Source organism: Chrysochloris asiatica, unplaced genomic scaffold, assembly GCF_000296735.1.
Source record: "Chrysochloris asiatica unplaced genomic scaffold, ChrAsi1.0 scaffold00175, whole genome shotgun sequence".
Lineage (NCBI taxonomy): Eukaryota > Metazoa > Chordata > Mammalia > Afrosoricida > Chrysochloridae > Chrysochloris > Chrysochloris asiatica.
This window is the reverse complement of record NW_006408693.1, coordinates 5,473,245-5,491,856: the sequence shown is the minus strand read 5'-3', so window position 1 is coordinate 5,491,856 and position 18,612 is coordinate 5,473,245. Positions and strand designations below refer to the sequence as shown.

General features: G+C 39.2%; 1 pseudogene; it reads left to right on the top strand.

Annotated features, from left to right (window-relative positions):
* The first annotated feature begins 1,156 nt into the window (after positions 1–1,156).
* Positions 1,157–18,174, top strand: LOC102830410 (annotated as a pseudogene).
* The last annotated feature ends 438 nt before the right edge of the window (positions 18,175–18,612 follow it).

Here is an 18,612-nt window from a genome sequence, read left to right as displayed (position 1 = left end):
TTGTTAGAACATAACAAGGGAATACTGAATGGTTTGATGTGTGCCAGAGTTGTATACTTTCACCCTACTTATCATTTTGCATGCTAAGCAATGATTCAAGTAGCTGGATTATATGAAGAAGTATGTGGTATAAGGATTGGAAGAAGACTCATTAACAACTTCCTCATGAGAAAAAGAGAAAGGTTTGAAGTTGTCAAAGACTTTATTTTGCTTAGATTCATAATCAACACTCATGGAAACATCTGCCAAGAAATCAAAAGACATGTTACATTAGGCAAATCTGCTGCAAATGGTCTCTTTAAAGTGTTCAAGAACAAAGATGTCAGTTTCAGGACTAGATTGTGCCTGACCCATGTCATGATATTTTCAATAACCTGATATGCATGAAAAAGGTGGACAATGAATAAGGAAGACCATAGAAGAATCCATGTATTTGAATTGTGATGTTAGCAGAGAATACTGAAAGTATCATGAACTGCCAGAAATTAATGGAAGAAGTACAATCAAAATACTCCTTAGAATCCAGAAGGTACCAATCCCTGGAGAAGGACATCATGCTTGGTAATATCAAGGGTTGTATAAAAAGAGAAAGAATCCTAAAGAGATGGCTTGACACAGCGGCAGCAACAATAGGCCCAAATGTAATTGTGAAGATGGTGCTGGATTGGGTAGTCTTGTTCAATTGTGTATCGGGTCGCTATGAGTTGGAGCTGCCTCTATGCTACCTAGCAACCACAGAACAACTATGGAATAAAAGGATAAGTAAAACAGACTAATATGGGTTGAGAATGTGAGGGCTGTATTAAATAGAGTAGACCACATAGAGAAAGATTTGTACTAAGCTTTGAAGGATCTATAGATACTAGCCAAGCAATTATCTAGGGGATCCAGGTAGAAAACAGAGGTAACCAAAAGCAGCAGTTTGAAATGTTGGTTGAAGAGAGCTATAGCCAATGTGGTTTGGGAGTGTTGATAGAACAGGAAGCAATTAAGTAAGTGGGGGCTTGATCAACAGGGCTTTGGAGGTTATTTAAGAACCATGATTTTACTCTAAGCAAAGAGTTATTATAGGGTTTGGAGCAGAGGAACATGATTTCTTTTGTGTTTTTAAAGTATCTGGATGTTCTGTTAAAAAAAGACTGATTGGGGAGTTGAAATGGGGAGTTGTGAAATCAGGAAGATGGAAACGATTACAGTAGTCCAGCTAAGAAAGGGTGACCGAGCCCAGGAGATTAGCAATGAAACTCATGAAAAGTGGTCATCTTCTGGATATTTTTTAAAGGCTGAGTCGACAGAATTTCTGAACAAAATGGATATAGAATGTGGAAACGTGGAGTTAAAGATCACTTCAACGTATAGGGTTTAAGCAACTGTCAGGCAGAGCTCCACAAATTAAGATGAGGAGTCCTGAATGTGCAGGTGGGGTGGTCAATAATTCAATTTTGTGTATTCCAGGTTTGAGATTGTACCTTCTTAATTTTAATTGAGAAAGAGCTTTTGAAACTACAGTAAACACACTATTTGTCTGTTTAGTAAATATTCAGGAGTCACTGGGTGGCACAAACACTTAAGCACCTCACTCCCAGTCAAAAGGTTGTTGTTCAAACCCTTCCAGAGACACCTGCAATGCAGGTCTAGCAATCTGTTTCCTAAGGTCACACAGCCTATGGAAAAGCTTGACTCTGCACACATGGGATCAGCAAGAGTCAAAATCAACTTGAAGGCAGTAAATAGCAATTTACATTCTCTCTTTAAAAATTAAGAGGTTCATTTGTACAAAGGATCACATGATTTTCACAGGACTATATAGCATGCCAAGGAGCTCTGGTAGCGTAGTGGTTACGAATCGGGCTGCGAACCTTAAGGTCAGCGGTTCGAAACTACCAGCTGCTCCGCGGGAGAAAGATGAGGCTTTCTACTCCCGTAAGGATTTACACCCTCGGAAACCCTGTACAGGGTCGCTATGGGTCGGACCCGACTCGACGGCACTTAACAACAACAACAACATATAGCATGCCAATTGTTGTCCTGAACAATTGTTCTTATAAACTTTATTCTGGGCATTAAATCATAGCCAAGCTCAAGATTTCTATGGCCAACTTTAGGGAAAACATGCCAGTGGTAATGATTCCAGTCATGAGAGACAGACTTTAAAAACCTCACTTTAATGAACATATGCAACTAACACTCATTAAGGGTTTGCAATGTTCTAGACACACTGGCCCGTTATCCTACATAAGGCTCATAACATCCACCCAAACTAGGTTCTCTAATTATTATCTTCATTTACAAATGAGATAAGGAAATCATAGAGAGGTGAATTTGCTAATAAGTGGTGGTTGTTGTTGTTAAGTGTCATAGAGTCAGTTTCAACTCAAAGCAACCCTGTATAGATTTTCCGAGGATTGGCTGGTGAACTTGAACTGCCAATCTTGTGGTTCAAACCGACCTTGCAGTCCAGTGCACTAACTCACAGTGCCACACCACGACTCCAATAAGTGGTAGATCTTAGATATAACTCAGCATTCTGGCTTCTGAATTCATACTCCTATACTGCTATTTCCTTTTAGCATAAGTATTCACACTCTACAACAATGCAGTTAGAACTTTTTGGGTCAATGTGACTCGGAACTGACTCCACAGCCCTTAACAACAACAAGAAGACACTAATAATCTTTCAAAAGGTGTTATTTTTAATAAACCCATAGACAATTATTTAAGTAACTGTTTTAATTTAAATCAAAGATACACAATAAATTGATATTGCATATTAAACACGAACTTGTTTAAACTTGATTATAAATAAGAATCATTATGCTATGATTTGACTGTTTTTATAGTTGATGGCCTGGAGATTAATTTAAAAAATACCAATGACTAAATTGAGTCTTTAATGACACTCATTCAGTAAATTAAATTGATAATAGGCTTTAATTTTTTTTTCCTAGCTTGCATTGCTATGACTCAAGAGAACTTGTAAGGAAATCTATATTGCTAGATAAGCTCTAGTGATGCCTCACACTGCTTACGCTCTTTAGATATCTTAAGTAATTCCAGGAAGTACTTGCTATGATCTTCAGAGACGGGAAAGAAATATTGCTTCTTCAATCCAGACCAAAACAGTAATAAAAACAAAACACCAAATCTGTTGCTGTAGAATCAATTTTGATTCTTACTGAGTAGAACTGCCCATAGGGTTTCCAAGGCTGTAAACTTTACAGAAGCAGACTGCCACATTTGTTTCTCACAGAGTGACCAGTGGACTAGAACTTCCAACATTTCTGGTTAGCAGTCAAGTGCTCAACCACTGTGTCATTGGTGCTCTTTGAATACGTAATGTTGTTATTGTTGTTAAGTGCCACTGTGTCAGTTCCAACTCATAACAACTCTTTATAGGGTTTCTGAGGAGTGGCTGGTGGATCTGAACTGCAAATTTTTCAGTTAAGAGTCAAGAGCTTATTATATAGTACCACAAGTGATGATAAAACCTTAACTATATTAAATATGGAAAGTGGCTGAAATGCTTTGTTTTCATATATGCCGTATGAGATCTTCTATTTTACAAATAAATAAGCCATTGTATTTATCAATACCTTTTATTTCTTTACCTTTATATTTATGCTTATTTTGTGTTTGTGACATTTTACGTCTAAGTGATTGAAGAGTCTTTTTTCAAGGTATTTGTCTGCTACCTGCTGGTCAGATGAAAAATTGCACTTTTGAACACAAAACTTGTGTGACATTTTTAAAACAAAAAAACAAAAAAACTTTATAGTGAATTGAGTGGAGGTTTACAAAGATCATCAGTTTTATATTCAACAAATTGTATGCTATTGTTTGACCCAGTGAAAAAATAAGCTACTGACTAGAAGAATAGCTTCAGAAAGAGTGTCTGACAAAAATCTCATAACCTGTATATGTCGTTTGCTGAGTACTGTTGAGTCGCAACCAACTCAACAACATATTGTTAAGGGTCATCGAGTTGTTTCAGATGCATAAACACCTCAAATAGGTATGCTGAGGCTGTAAATCTTTGCAAGAGTAGAAAGCCTCATCTTCTTCTTGGGGAGTGGCAGATGTGCTCAAACCATGACCTTGTGGTTCAAAGTTCAGTGCTTATCCAATAAAGCCAATGCTCTCATATACATATATATGACAACTTAACAAAAAAATATGAATATCCAATTATAAAAGAGCAAAGGTTTTGAAAAGACACATTACCAAAGAGCACATTCAAATGGCCACCAAACACATGAAAAGATCATTAGCCATTAGACAGATGCAAATCAAAACCACAGTGAGGTACTATTTCACTCAAGGAGCTCTGGTAGCGTAGTGGTTACGAATCGGGCTGCGAACCTTAAGGTCAGTGGTTCGAAACTACCAGCCGCTCCGCGGGAGAAAGATGAGGCTTTCTACTCCCGTAAAGATTTACACCCTCGGAAACCCTGTACAGGGTCACTATGGGTCTGAACCGACTCGACGGCACTTAACAACAACAACAACAGGATGGTTAAGAAAAAGGAACCCTGGTAGTATATTGGGTTACATTTGAGCTACTAACTGCAAGTTCAACAGTTAGAATCTACCAGCCATTCCATGGGAGAAAGAGGAGGCTTTCTGATCCTGTAAAGATTTGCAGAGTCAAAATCCCTATAATGATGTTGATATTAAGTGCCACTGAGTTGGTCCCGATGTCATAGTGATCCAGCATAGGATTTCCTAGCGTCTGAACTGCCAACTTTACAAATAGCAGTCCAATGTTTATCCTACAATGCCAAACCAAGACTCAGCCCCAGAAACCCTATACTGTGTGTTCCTCTACTGTGTGTCATTGAGTCAGGAGTGACTCCACCACCACCACCACCAGCAGGATGGTTAAGATAAACAACAACAACAACAGTAACAACAACAACAACAACAACAACAACAACAAAAACTCCACCAAATAGAAAACAACAGAAAGTAACAAACATTGTCTAGGATGCGGGGAAATTGGAACCCTTGACCACTGCTGGCCATTACTTGCCTGTCAGTTTGCCATATTGTGATAGCTTGTATGTTTCTGTGATACTGGAAGCTATGTTGCTGGTATTTTAAATTCTATTAAGCCCTACATCAGAGCAGTATGACAGTCTACTTTGGCAGAAGTGGGAAACAATAGCCAAAAGATAAGGAAAAACCATAAATGTCCTTGGGCAGGGATCAGATGGGACGAAGTATGGTTGAGTGACGCTGACATGGAGGCCTTCCATGCCAGAGTGAAGAGCATGACTTAGCAGATTGAAACCAATGTTATCATCCTGGGGAACCATAAGAAGTCAGGGATTGTGTCTGCAAATGAATAGGAGACAATGACTTCCTGGAGGTCAGGATATCAGTAATGGACCACTATTGTTGTTTTTATTGTTGTTAGGTGCCATAAAGTTGGTACCGACCCATAGCAACCTTATGCACAGCAGAAAGAAACACTGCCTGATCCTGGTCCAACCTCACGACTGTTGCCACTCTTGAGTCCATCGATGTTGCCACCTGGCCAATCCATCTTGTTGGGAGTCTTCCTCTTTTTCTCTGACCCTCCACCTTACCAAATATGATATCCTTCTCCAGCGACTGGTCCCTCTTCACAATTTGTCTGAAGTATGAGAGACGAAGTTTGGCCATCTTGGCCTCCAAGGAGCACTCTGGCTGCACTTCTTCCAACACAGATCTATTGGTTCTTTTGACAGCCCATGGCACTTTCAATATTCTCCTCCAACACCATAACTCAAAAGCATCAATTCTTCTATGGTCTTCCTTATTCACTGTCCAGCTTTTGCATGCATATGAGGTTATTGAAAATACCATGGCTTGGATCAGGCACACCTTAGTCCTCAAGCTGACATCTTTGCTCTTCAACACTTTAAAAAGGTCTTGTGCAGCAGATTTGCCTAACGCAATATGCTGTTTGATTTCTTGACTGCTGCTTCCATGAGTGTTGATAGTTGGAAGCCAGCAAAAGCACATTTTTGCAGGTCCTGACATGCAGGGAGCTGGACAATGGCCAAGGCTTTGCCCCCCAAAAACTCATCTGCCACAAACATAAGATTGAATCTGGTTGCACCATCAGGGTGGGCAACAACATTCTGGGCTTCAACAGAAAAGGCAATGTGGTAGACAACCAGATAATCAGAGGGCAGCCTTAAGTGGATGAACATTTATAAATTCATGAAGGTTATTACCTTAATCGACTTGATCACTCACACGAAATACGCGAAGACCACACTGTCTTTGGCATGGTTGGTCATTTCTTGACTTTTACATGCTCATGTTGAGCAGCAATGCCAAAGGGATCAAGGAACAATTGGGCTTGTCCTTGGCACTCAATGTGCCAGTATTTGTTGTAGTCACCAAGATTGACAAGTGTGATAGTTAAGGGTTTGTGTCAACTTGACTGGGTTAAGATTGTCAGTGGTTTGACAATTGAGAGGTAGTTATCCTCCATGATAAGATCAAATACAGTATAATAAATTCCATGGTAAGGTCTGCTATGGGCAGCTAATCCATTGAAGGAAAGCTTCCTTGGGGTTGTGGCCTGCTTCTAATATACTGTACAGTCAGGGCAGGCTTGCTTGATCTCTGCTCTGTCTGGATCTTGCATGTGGCTCAGCCTCTAACCTCTGGTTTCTTGGATTTGAACCAGTGGCTTTGCTCTATTACCTGACAATCCTGGGATTTGTCAGCAGCCTACCTTCTTACCTACCAGACCTGTCTGTCTGTCTTCTGTCTGACTTGCTGTTCTTAGTTTATCAAACTCAGACTTGGGACTCTTCTACCTCTACAATGGTTGATCAATTTCCTTGATATAAACTTCTCTTTATATATAAGTTAAGGTATAATTGTCACTGGTTTTGCTTCTCTAGAGAACCCAGCCTAAGATAACATGTGCCCTACCAACATCCTGAAAGAAAACATGAGCTGGTTACAGTACCAGCTAAAGTCGCCAGGATATTGGAAGATCCACTTGCTGGTGCAGAGCAAGAACAATGTGATTGTCATGGCCTCCAACTTCAGCTCTGAGATATTCCAGACGTCCAGTGTTATAGGTTGGAGACTAGATCTGCTAAGATATTGCTCAACCTCTTCTCCCTTCATACCACCTACAGGGAGAAAGAATCCACAGACTTTCAAACTCATGACACCTATTCTATTCTGGATGTGGGGATGGTGGGGTCTGGGACAACACTAAGAGGCCTGAGAAAACTGAATGACATGCTGTCTTGGCCCAAACCTCCTGGGAAACTTCTTGTCTATCACTGTCAAATCCATCCTTCTGAAGTTCATTCCTGTCAAGGAGGTATAGGGTGGCCAGTGGCCTCCTTAGCTTTGAAAAAGATCAAGCGTTTGTCTGTCCAGAAGGGCATAGTGTTGAATCCCCAAACATCCTGGAAGCTTGAGATGGATTTTCTCCTCCTTCATTAGCCCACCTCCATTAGTCCACAATACCAGAATGGTAGCATAGTAAGCGACAAGCTGGGTTGTCAGCAGTTCAAATCTACTAGTTGCTCTGCAGGAGAAAGATGAGGCTTTCTGCTCCTATAAAGATTTATAGTCTCAAAAACACTATACAAGTTTCCTTTGAGTTAGAACTGACTCAATGACACACAGCCATCACCAACCACTAGACCATGGTGCTCTGGTTGAGCATTAGGCAGATTGTCACCATTCTAAGTATGGACAAAGGCTGCCTGTGCACTTCTGTTTTATCAAGACCCTCTACTCCCATATCCCCCCAGTAGACCCGTGCCCGTTTCTCCAGGAGGGCTGTGGACACCATCATCAAGTCCCTCCAGACTAAAATTCAGTCAATGATAAAGGGCCCCCTGAGCAAACGAGAAGAGGGGAGCCCCTCTGGGTGGCTGGCAGTCAGGACACCTCCACACACCCCAGAGATGAGACAGTCTTTCTACAGTTTATACATTCATCTGCAGTCAGATTTGTTCAGCCAGAGCCCAAGCCCAGCAACAGGGAGCCAGTGATGGGGAGGCCAGTGGCATAAGGCCAACTCCCAAGGAACCTGTGTGACTCCTACCATCAACTGCTGACTGTCCCACTGGCCTACCACCACTCAAGGGATTCTCACACTGCCCATGACTGATGCCACTCTGTTACTCCCACCCCCATTTGTAGGATACTGTATTTTATAAGCTGAGGTAGTTGGCTAGACTTTCTGAGGATTGACCATTATCCACCCCTTTCTCACCTTCTCACACACCCACATCTGTTTTGTACATCTGGGTCCTTAGTTTTTATTCTTTTAATTATATATTTATACCTAATTTGTAATCTTGGTATTACTCTGTAGAAAAAGCACTGAACTGATGGCACCTAACAACAACAACAACAAGGTGCGACTGATCCAAGTCAAAAACCCTATAAAGGGTTGCAATGAGTTGGAACTGACTGGACTGCACTTGACAAGAACAATAACAAGAGTTATCCATGGGGGGCAGGTTTCAATGGAGCTTCCAGACTAAAACAGACAAGGCAGAAGAAAAGTCATTGCACTTCAGAATGGTTAGCCATTAAAAACATTAGGAATTGCAGAAAAAACATTGCCTGATATAGTGCCAGAAGACAAGCCCTTCAGGGAAGAGCTGTCTCCTCAAAGTAGATTTGAACTTAAGGACATGGATGGAGTAAATTTTTCCAGACTTTCATTTGCTGATGAGGCACAACTCAAAAGAAAAAGAAACAGCTGCAAATATCCATTAGTCATCAGTTCGTGGAATGTTCAAAGTTTGGACCTAGGAAAATTAGAAGTTGTCAAAAATGAAATGGAACACATCAAGATAGATAACATAGGGTTTAGCGAGCTGGCTGGTACTGGCCATTTTGAATCTGACAATCACAAGGCTTACTACACCAGAACCACAAATTAAAGAGGAATGGCATCACATTTGTCATCAAAAAGAACATTTAAAGGTCTATCTGCAAGTATAATGCTGTCTGTGATAGGATAATATCCATATGTATACAAAGGAAGACCAGTTAATACCACTATAATTCAAATTTATGCACCAATCACTAAAGTCAGTGATGATGAAATTGAAGAATTCTTCCAATTTCTTCTGTCTGAAATTGCTCAAATGTGCAATCAAGGTGTATTGATAATTACTGGTAATTTGAAAGAATACTTTTGTTCATACCAAACAGAGGTGACTCAACAGAATGCAAAAATCATCGGACAATATAATTATCACATGTAAATAAAATTGTGCTAAAGATAATTGAAAACTGGTTGCAACAATAAATTGACAGGAAACTGCCAGAAGTTCAAGCCAGATTCAGACGAGGAGGTGTATCTTGGCTGAGAGCAGAGAATTCCAAGATGATGTTCACCTATGCTTTATTGACTACACAAAGGGTTTTGATTGTGTGGATAATGATACGTTATGGACAGCATTTTGAAGAATGAGTATTCTATAACACTTAATTGTGACCATAAGGAGCCTTACATAGACCAATAGACAGTGTTAGAACAAAACAAGGGAACACTCAATGATTTATAATTTGGAAAGGTGTGGGTCAGAATTGTATTCTTTCACCATACTTATTCAATCTATATGCTGAACAAATAATTCAAGAAGCTGTATTACATGAAGAAACTTTGGCATCACAGTTGGAAATAGACTCATTTACAATCTGTGATATGATTGTAAATGATGATAAAGCCTTGCTTGCAGAAAACTTATTGATGAAGTTCGAAATACTTATTGATGAAGATCAAAGACCACAGCCTTCGGTATGGGTTACACCTCCATGTAAAGAAAACAAAAATCCTCACCACTGAAACTATGAATAACATCAAGATCAATAGAGAAAAATTGAAATTATTAAAGACTTCATTTTGCTTGGATCAACCATCAACACTCATGGAAGCAGCAGTCAAGAAATCAAATGATGTATCACATTAGGCAAATCTGCTATACAAGACCTCTTTAAAGTGTTGATGACCAAAGATGTTAGTTTGAGCTTGACTAAGGGAGGGACCAGTTGCTGGAGAAGGATATCATGTTTGGTAGGGTGGAGGGTCAGAGAAAAAGAGGAAGAACCCCAATGAGATGGATTTTGGCTAGGTGGCAGCATCGATGGACTCAACTGTGGCAACAATAGTGAGGTTGGCCCAGGATCAGGCAGTGTTTCATTCTGCTGTGCATAGGGTTGCTATGAGTCGGTACCAACATGATGGCACCTAACAACAACAAGGTGCGACTCACTCAAATCATTGTATTTTCAATTAACTTAATATGTGTGTGAAAATTTGACAGTGAACAAATAAGATCATAGAAGAACTAATGCAATTGAGCTATGGTGTTGCAGGAGAATATTAAAAATAGCATGGACCATTAAAGAACAAACAAATCTGTTTTAAGTACAGCCAGAGCGTTCCTTAGAAGCCAGGATAGCTAGAGAAAGACATACTGCATGGTAAAGTGGAGGGTCAGCACAAAATAAGAAGATCCCCAAGGAGACAGATAGACACAGCGGCAGCAGCAATGTGCTCAAGCATAGCAATAATTGTGAGGCCAGATCAAGACTAAGCAGTGATATGCATGAGGTCTCTATGAGTTGTAACCAACCTGACAACATCGAACAGCAATAAGCTTCCATTAGTGTTGATGGTAGATACAAGCAAAATTAAATCTTTTACAATTTGAATCTATTCTCCATTTATCATAATGTTATTTAGTGACCCAGTTGTGAGGATTTTTGTTTTTGTTTTCTTTACACTGAGGTACAAACCACTCTGAAGTCTATGGCCTCCAATCTGCATCAGTAAATATTTTACATCCTGTTCACTTTCAGCAAGTAGGGATGTATGATCTGCATATCATAGGCTGTTAATGAGTCTTCCTCCAATCTTGACCCTATTTCCTGTTCTATAGTCCAGTTTTTCAGGATATTTGCTTAGGATATGTGAGAGTGAGTGAAAAGTAATCCAAACCCCCATTATATTAAAATGCCTGTCCATGCCCATGGCTGATGACAACATTGAGCATGCGCATGAAATACTTCTGTCCAATAAATGAGTGACAGTGGATTATGTGGCAAATCATTTGCAAATCAGTCAAGGCTCTGCCTATGAAATAATCCCTGACAGACTTGAGTTTTGAAGAGTTTGTGTGAGATGGATACCAAAACAACTCACAGAAGAGCAGAAGCAGAAGCATTTGGACATCTGCAAACAAAATTTGGACCTATAATCAAAGGAAGCTAAAAGTTTCTTAAAGAAACTTGTTTCTGTTGATGAGACATAGATTCATCACTATGAGCCTGAGACTAAAATGGCAGAGCAAGGAATGGAAAAATTCTTAACTCCAAAAGTCAGTCATCAGCTGGAAAATTGATTCTACAGTCTTATGGGACAGTCAAGAATCAGTATTGGAACACTATCAGTAAAAATGTTCAACAATCCACAGTTGTCTTTACAGTGAGATGCTCACTGAAGAGCTGAAGCCTAAATATTGGATTAAATGCAGAGGAGTGCTATCCAAGGGCATTGTGAGCTTGCGTGACAATGCATATCTTCACACCTCTGTCCAAACTGTTGACACTCTGCAAAACTTTGTTTTGAGGTATTAAAGCATCACCCCTATATACGTGATCTTCTCTTGATTGAATTTTCATTTGTTTGGTCTCCTTGAAGCAGTCCTTTGAAGATTAAGAGTCACCTCTGAAGAAGAATTGAAGACAGTGGTGCATTCATGGCTTGCAGCTCATCCTAAAACATTTTTTAATAAAGGAATACAGAAGCTTGTAGACAGGTGGGCAAAGCTTATTGAAAGCAAGGAGATTATGTAAAAAAAATGATGTGTTTGTGATTTCTAAAAGTTGATTAAATTCTACAACCAGAGTGAGGATAATTTTTGACTCAATCTAGTATATTGAAGAGTATGCTGAAATAATACAACTCTAGTGCATTTCCGGATTTTAAACTATTCAGTTTTGTTCTGCTTTAATATTTGCCTTTTGGTTTATGTACAGGCTCCTCAAGAGCATGCACACTTAAGTGTTCAGGAATACCAGTTCTTTGCTATGTCATCAATAGCTTGTCATGATCTCCTTTGGACTGTCAGTAAATTATAGGTAAATATCTTTCTGGTAATTTCTGCTTTCAGCCAAGATCCATACGATTTCACCAATGATATCCCTCGTTATACCTCCCAATCTGTATCCAGATTGAGCCTCTGGTAACTCCCTGTCAATATAAGGTTAGAGACATTTTTGGATTATCTTTAGCAAAATTTTAATTGTATATGATATTAATGATATTGTCTGATGATTTCCACATTCCATTGGGTGACCTCCCTTTGGAATGAGCACAACTGTAGATCTCTTCCAATCAGTTGTCCAGGTAGCTCTCTCCCAATTTCTTGGCATAGTTGGATGAGTGCCTCAGTTTGTTGAAATATTTCCATTTGTATTCCATCGATTTTCAAGCCTTGTTCTTTTCGAATGCCTCAGTGCACCTTGGACTTCTTCCAATAGCACTGACACTTAATCGTATGCTAGTTGTATACCAACCATGTCTTTTCAGTACAGTGACTCTGTGTATTTCTTCCATCTTCTTTTGATGGTTTCTGCATCATTCAATATTTTGCACATTTTTGTTGTCATTATTAAGTGCTGTCGATTTGGTTCTGATTCATAACGACCCTGTCTAGGGTTTTCAAGAAGCAGCTGTTGAATTTGAACCACCGACATTGCCCTTATGGTTCAACCTAACCTTGTGGTCCAGTGCTTATCCTACAGCATCAGACCATGACTCCATTTTGCCCCTAGAATCCTTCCATATTAAAAGTCTAGGCTTGAATATTTTATATGGTTCTTTAAGCTTGAGAAATGCTGATTGTGTTATTCCCTTTTGGTTTTCTAACTCCAGATTTTTTCAGTACCTCCTATGTATGTGAAACTTCAACAGTGAATAAGGAAGACAAAAGAAGAATTGCATTATATGAATTATGGTGTTGGCAAAGAATATTAAAAGTACCTTGGACTGCCAGATCAACAAATAAATCTGTCTGGGAAGAAGTACAGCCAGACTTCTTGTTAGAATCAAGGAGAGCAAGACTTGGTCTGCCTATCTTCAGACATGTTGCTAGGAGGTGCCAACCCCTGGAGTAAGACACCATGTTTAATAAAGTAGAGGGTCAGCAGAAATGGGATCAAACATAACAACAATTGTTAGGTGGTGCAGGCTGGGCAATGTTTTGTTCTGTTGTACACAGGGTTACTATGAGTCAGATCCAATAGAACAGTACCTAACAACAATCACAACATTCTTTATTGGTGAGAATGCAAATCATACAGCCTCTGTGGAAAACACTGTGGCTGATGTTCAAAAAATAAAAATAGAACCACCATGTGACCCAGCAATTCTACTTTTGTTGTTGTTATTGTTGTTAGGTGTCATCGAGTCGGCATGGACTTATAGTGACCATATGCAGAGCAGAATGAAACTCTTAGGTTTACACATATCCCAAAAACTTCAAGGCATAAACTGAAAAAGAGACTTGTACTCCAATGTACTCCAATAAAGCACTATTCACAATAGTCAAACATTGTAGACAACCTAAATGCACTTCAACAGATGAAATAAACAAAATGTGGTACATATACACAATATTACTCAGCCAATTGTTGTTGTTGTTGTTAAGTGCTGTGGAGTCGGTTCCGACTCATAGCGACCCTGCACAGGGTTTCCGAGGCTGTAAATCTTTACGGGAGCAGAACGCCTCATCTTTCTCCCGCAGAACAGCTGGTAGTTTCGAACTGCTGACCTTGCGGTTCACAGCCCGATTCGTAACCACTACCATGCTACAGTATAAAGGAGCTCTAGTCGCTATGAATCGGAACTGACTCCAAGGCACATAACAACAACAACAAACAGTATAGAGGGAGCGTGATAAGCTAATTACAAAAAGACAAATATTATATGACCTCGCTACTCAGAAACCCTATACATAGTCGCTATGAGTCGGAGTAGACTCAATGGCACATAACAATATGAAAATAAAAGGAAAGATAAACGTAGAGGAACCAAAATTTATTAGTGGGTTACCAAAGGCAGTAAGAAGTGTAGAAATGAGGGTTCATGGTGATGCAGAAATCCCATTAATTAAGGTTTATTATTGTTAAGTGCCATCAAGTCAATTCTGACTCATAGCAACCCTGAATAGGATTTCTGAGAAGCAGCTATTTCTGAGAACTGCTGCCTTTGTGGTTCTAAGTGCAGTATTGATTCTACAGTACCATACCAGGAGTCCATTAAATAAGGGTAGGACTCTACATATAATTGCTTTAATTTCTTATTGTAAACAGTAATTTGTACACCTCTAAAAAGTTGAATTGGCATGTTATGTGATAAATATTGTGGTGTATTGAATTATTTAATATGTCTTTTCTAGCCTTCATCTTTGTAACTTCTGCCAAATGACTCTTTTCCTGATAGGTCCAGATAAGAGAAGGTAGATAAATACTGATAGATGATATGATTCTGCTGTGGATGTTAGCAGTTTAATTGTAATTGGGAAAACTAGAAACCCTGGAGTGAGTAAAAAAAAATGAACCATCTCAGAAGCTGGAAGATCTTAATATCATTAAAGAAGAAAAGCCAGGAGTGGAATCTGTCTTTTAGACCCCAAGATCCTTGTGCATGTATCTCCTCAACCCACAGGCAAGAAACTCTAACACCACAGGAGTGACAGGCGAGCAGCAGCACCATCATCAGCAACAGAGCTAAGAGTCAGAGCACTAGGCAGAATGGCGGGCTTCCAATCCCAAGGAGCAAGTAAAGCTGAGAGATTTGGGGCAGGAAACTTGCTTGCCAAGTAGGGTGGCTCCAGGCACTTAAATATGAAGGCTAGGTTTGCTGACCCATGGAGCTAAAGTGGAGTGCCTTCAGAATGAAAGAAAGTAGCTAATGTGACTACTTATGTACAGCCAAATACCTTGGAGGATTTGGTTTCTTGGTTTGGAGGTTTAGGGTCATGGTTTCATGGGACATTCCAGTTAACAGGCCTAATAATAGGTTTAGTGCTTCTCCATCTCCTTGTTTGTTTTGCAGTGCCAGTGGTCGCAAAAGTTTGCAAGTAGCCATCAAGTCACAACAATTGGTCTCTATTTAACTGGAGTAACAGAGAAAGAAAGATTGTCTGGAACAGAGGAAGGTAAAGAAAGTGTAGCTAATTGCCTCCATGAACAACTGCCACCTTTGCCACGAGACCAGAAGAACCAGATGGTGCCCAGTTAACATTACTGAACATTTTCATCAAAGGTTTCTTAGAAGAATCCTAATCAAAAGGAGAGAAATTCAAAACAGAATCTCAAATTCTAATGGACTTTAGACTTTCTGGAGCCATGGAGAGTGGGTGAAACCCTGAGAAAAGTTTAATCCTTAAGTATGCTATAGGATAAGCAGCACTGGACTGCTAGTCATAAGGTTGGTGTTTCAAACCCATCAACCACTCCTCAGAAACCATATACAGTGTCATTATGAGTTGGAACCAACTCTACAGCATTAGCAACATACAAGACCAAAAATATTCCCTGCAATCATCTTAAAATGGAATAATAGTTTAATTTAATTAGTAAAAAAGGTCTGCCTTGAGTAATATGCTTTTTAAAGAGGTGTTTATATGGGATCAAATTGGCATCAAAAGCCATTAAAAATTAGATAACTACCTTAAAAAATAGTGAATTTATAATAACGAAGAAGGAACATCTCAGTAAAGAAGAGTAAGAATCATTTACAACTTGATCAATGTAATCAGTGTCAGTATAATGTGCATTTAGAAACTGTTGGACTGGTTTATATTTGCTGTTTATATTTTCAAGATAAATAAAAAGTTTAAAAAACTAGAATTCAAATTTGTATTCAGAATTGCATTGCTTCACATTTTATCAGCAGATGATTCCAAATCAGGTTAAATTTTTGTTTATTCCTTTCATTGATAATCCAAGAACTGCTTTCATTATAATTCTTGTAGTATGTATACAGGAGCTCTGGTAGAGTAGTGGTTACGAATCGGACTGTGAACCCCAAGGTCAGCAGTTCGAAACTACCAGCTGTTCCACTGGAGAAAGATGAGGCTTTCTGCTCCTGTAAAGATTTACAGCCTCGGTAACCATGTACAGGGTTGCTATGAGTCGGAACCGACTCCATGGCACGCAGCCAGCCAGCTTCATCTATAGTGTACAGAGAATCTTTCAATAACGAAAGTTGAGGCTTGAAATTTGTCTTTAGTTCCCCTAGCTTGAGAAATGCTTAGTGTGTTCTTCCTTTTTGGTTTTCTGATTCCAGATCTTTGCACATTTTGTTGTAATATTTGGCTTTATCTTCTTGAGTTGATCTTTGAAATTTTCTATTCAGCTCCTGGACCTCCTCATTTCTTCCAGTTGCTTTAGCATCTCTACACTGGAAAACAAGTTTCAGTATATCTTCTGACATCCATTTTGACCTTTTCTTCTTTCTTGTCTTCTTAATGACTTTTTGCTTTCTTCATGTATGATGTTCTTGATGCCATCCCACAACTCTACTGGTCTTCGGTCTTTAGTGTTTAATGTATCAAATCTGTTCTTCAGATGATCCCTAAATTCAGATGGGATATATTCAAGGTTATATTTTGGCTCTCGTGGCGTTGTTTTCATTTTCTTCAGTTTCAGTTTGAATTTGCATATGAGTAATTGATGGTCTGTTCTACAGTCTGCCCCGGGCCTTGTTTTGACTGATGACATGGAGCTTTCCCATTGCCTCTTTCCGCAGATGTAGTCAATTTGATTTTTATGTATTCCATCTGGTGAGGTCCATGTGTATAGTCATCTCTTATGCTGTCTAAAGAAGGTGTTTGAAATGAACAAATCATTGATTCAAAAATCCTCAACACTGGACCATTAAACAACATTCTTATCAATGGAGAAAAGATTGAATTTGCCAAGGAATTCATTCTTCTTGGATCAACTATCAACACTCATGGAAACAGTAGTCAAGAAATCAAACAACGTATTGCATTAGGTAAATCTGCTGCACAAGACCATTTTAAAGTGTTGAAGAGCAAAGATGTCAGCTTGAGGACATAGTATTTTCAATAACCTCATGTTCATGCGAAAGCTCACAGTGAATAAGGAAGACTGTAGAAGAATTGATGCATTTGAGTTACGCTGTTGGAGGAGAATATTGAAAGTGCCAGGGGCTGCCAAAAGAACCAATAGATCCATTTTGGAAGAAGTGCAGCCAGAGTGCTCCTTGGAGGCCAAGATGGCCAAACTTCATCTCTCATCCTTTGGACATATTGTCAGGAGGAACCAGTTGCTGGAGAAGGATATCATGTTTGGTAAGGTAGAGGGTCAGAGAAAAAGAGGTAGACCCCCAATGAGATGGATTGGCCAAGTGGCAGCATCAATGGACTAAAGTGTGGCAACAGTAGTGAGGTTGGCCCAGGATTGGGCAGTGTTTTGTTCTACTGTGCATAAGGTAGCTATGAATCGGTACCAACTCGATGGCACTTAACAACAATAACATAGTGTACAGAGATGTAGTCTAAGTAGTCAATTGTTAGGAAACATAAAAAGGAAGAACTCAATATTAGCAATTAACATTGGAACTGGGAATGATGCTTCACAAAATTCTCTTGAATTGCTGGAATGATAAGAACAAGACTTTTCTCTAGTCTTTCTCTAATTCTCTTTATATGTTGTTTTGTTAGGTGCCGTTGAGTCGATACTGAACCATAGTGACCTTATGTACAAGGGAATAAAACACTGCCTCATCCTGTGCCAACCTCACAATCATTGCAATGTTTGAGTCCATTGCTGCCACCTCTGTGCCAACCCATCTCTCTGGGGATCTTCTGTTTTTCCTCTTACCTTTCACTTTATCAAGCATGATGTTCTTCAGGGACTGATCCCTCCTGATAATATGTCTGAAGTATAAGAGACGAAGTCTGGGCATCCTTGTTTCTATGGGGCATTTTGATTGTACTTTTCCAATACAGATTTGCTTGTTCTCTTTAGCTTGGGTGCTGCCAAATTGCACAGGGTCCTTCCAAGGACTCTTCTCAAGAACCTCTGAGAAACCCTTCAATGTTTTTACAGAAGCAAATTAATGCTTGGGCAGAATTTGCAAAGCAATAAGGCATTTGGGAAAAGATATAAATTTTATGCAGATTCAAGAAAGAAATGCTGACAGAGAAGAAAACATAAAATTTACATTATACCATAACTGCAGTGAAAATATCAACAAGGCATTTAAAAAGTATCATCAATTTAAAGACAATTTATAAATCACTGAGAAACAACTTACCTGAAATCTTATGGCTTAGAGGGGAATCAAACTTGAGTGATTTCCCAAATTTGACCACAATCCTAAAATTTTATGTAATCATAAAAAGTTTTGAAACTGTAAAGAACATTAGTAACAAAATCAAAACAACACCAAAAAAAATTTTTGATGAACCAAGTAAATATTGCTTTGGACAAATCTGCTATAAAGAAAACCTCTTTAAAGTGTTAACAGCAAGGATATCACTTTAAGGACTAAGTTGCTCCTGACACAAGCCATGATATTTTCAA